The sequence below is a fragment of the Gossypium hirsutum genome, unplaced genomic scaffold (genome assembly GCF_007990345.1).
Source record: "Gossypium hirsutum isolate 1008001.06 unplaced genomic scaffold, Gossypium_hirsutum_v2.1 scaffold_453, whole genome shotgun sequence".
NCBI lineage: Eukaryota > Viridiplantae > Streptophyta > Magnoliopsida > Malvales > Malvaceae > Gossypium > Gossypium hirsutum.
The window spans coordinates 1-2,034 of record NW_024403034.1 but is presented as its reverse complement, the minus strand read 5'-3'; the positions used below and the strand labels follow the sequence as shown (position 1 = coordinate 2,034).

At 33.9% G+C, this 2,034-nt stretch overlaps 1 non-coding gene across 1 annotated transcript; it reads right to left on the bottom strand.

Annotated features, from left to right (window-relative positions):
• Positions 1-1,562: 1,562 nt before the first annotated feature.
• LOC121226814 (small nucleolar RNA R71) lies at positions 1,563-1,666 on the bottom strand. The gene has a single exon (XR_005924505.1). It is a non-coding gene; the product is annotated as a small nucleolar RNA R71 (small nucleolar RNA).
• Positions 1,667-2,034: the final 368 nt, after the last annotated feature.

Here is a 2,034-nt window from a genome sequence, read left to right as displayed (position 1 = left end):
TCAGAACGGAGGATTGCTTCAATCAGAATAGATTCGAAAGGCTGCTGAATTGAATAGAGTTTGCTCTTTCCTCTTGTTATTTATTTTAAACATGTTTGCTTTGAGTTTTATGCTTCTGACATCAACTATGGAGTTTTGAATCCTGCTTACTGGGATAATTATATTAAGTTAACGAGATTTATTTAATTCATGTTAACATGTTTGTGCTTCATTCGATTATCTTTTAAATTAATATCATGCTACATTTCATTCATACATGATTGGGTGCACTCAGATTAGCTGAGCGATCCTAACCAGATGACGGCTAGTAAGCGTATAATTGAAAAGTGCAATGCTTAATTAAGTCATTAAACCCGACTAAGTTAAGGTTCATAATATCTATAGTGGCTCTATTATCTTACATGGTTTTTAGATTTTGTATTGAATTGTTGCAATGTAAATTTCCCTCTGACCTTACAAAAATGCTAAGAAACCCTTAGTCTAATATGATTAGTAAAATGCATTTTTAACTAAGTAAAAGAACCTAGAGGACTTAATTTGGGTTCTAAACCTATAAGAGATCGAGTTGCCATGAAAGTAATTCCAAACATGTTAGCATGATGAAATAATTGAATTAATTAATATAATTATGCTAGCTCTTTTAAATTGAATGTTATTGCTAAATCCCCATTCATACATTAGGTAAATTGCATTTAGATTAGAATTGCATAAGGATCACTCTTTGCATTTAATTTAATTAAATCACCACCATTCAATTATTGATTTTAAAAAAAATCAACTGTAATATAATTTTGCTATTGAATTGATTAAGCTTATACAGTCATGTGGAGACGATAACTCATTTTACTTCTTATTACTTGACGGTTAACACTTGCGTAAACACGATACAAATCATTGCAAGTTTTGGTACCGGGTCGGAACTGTTGCTTATTCATTTTTTGTAAATTATTACAATTGGATTTTATTTTTTATTAATTATTTACCTTACTAGTTTATTCTTTATTCTTTATTTTTTGTGATTTATTCTCAGGTGTTTTATGAGCATAGATTGAATCATTGATCTATTACTCGTAGACCCTGAAGTCGATGAACTTTAAAAAAAGAAGATACGATAGATTTGCTAAAAGGCAAGCCGAGATGGACCTTGGAAATCAAAACGATGGACAAGGTAGGAGTCAATCAAGTGCACAACCCAATCCTTATGCTAATGATAGGAATTGTGCCATAGACAATACGCTGTGCCACTCTTCAGTGAGTTAAATCTGGAAATTAGAAAGTCGGATATCAAGGCACCTATTCAAAGTGAAACCAGTGATGTTCAAATGCCCAAATGGTGGGCCAGTTCAATGTATGCCCATGGAAGATCCACAGTACATTTTGATTATTCATGAGGTAAGTAATCATTCAAGATTGTGGTGTGATGAAGACGCACTGAGGTAAACTATTCGTACTCGTTATGAGATTGAGTACGAGCATGGCTAAATCATTGCACCACAATATCTACTTGGCAAGAATTAGCAGAAAGGTTTTGGTAAAGTACTTTCCACCAAGCAAAAACGCAAAGTTGCAAAATCAATAACTACTTTCCAACAATTGGATGACGAATCTTCTATGAAGCGTGGGAAAGATTCAAAGGAATTATTCGTAGTGTCCTCATCAATGGATTCCTCAATGTGTCCAATTGGAGACGTTTTATAATGGTCCTCAATGCACATACAAATTACTTGTGGATGCTTCTGTGAATGATGCGATTTTGTCTAAGTCTTATAACGAGGCTTAATGAGATCATTGAAAGGATTGCAAGCAATAACTACCAATGGCCGAGAAATCAAGTAGTTTCAGGAAGACGAGTAGCCAGAGTGCATGAAGTGGACACACTGACCTCAGTCTTTGCTCAGGTATCCTTCTATTTCGCTATGTTAAAATAGTTTACCCCTAATGGTTTGAATAATTTTGCAGCTCAATCATAAGTGAATATGAGTAGTTTCTTGTGTATATTGTGGGGATGATCATTCTTTGAGAATTGCCCTTCAA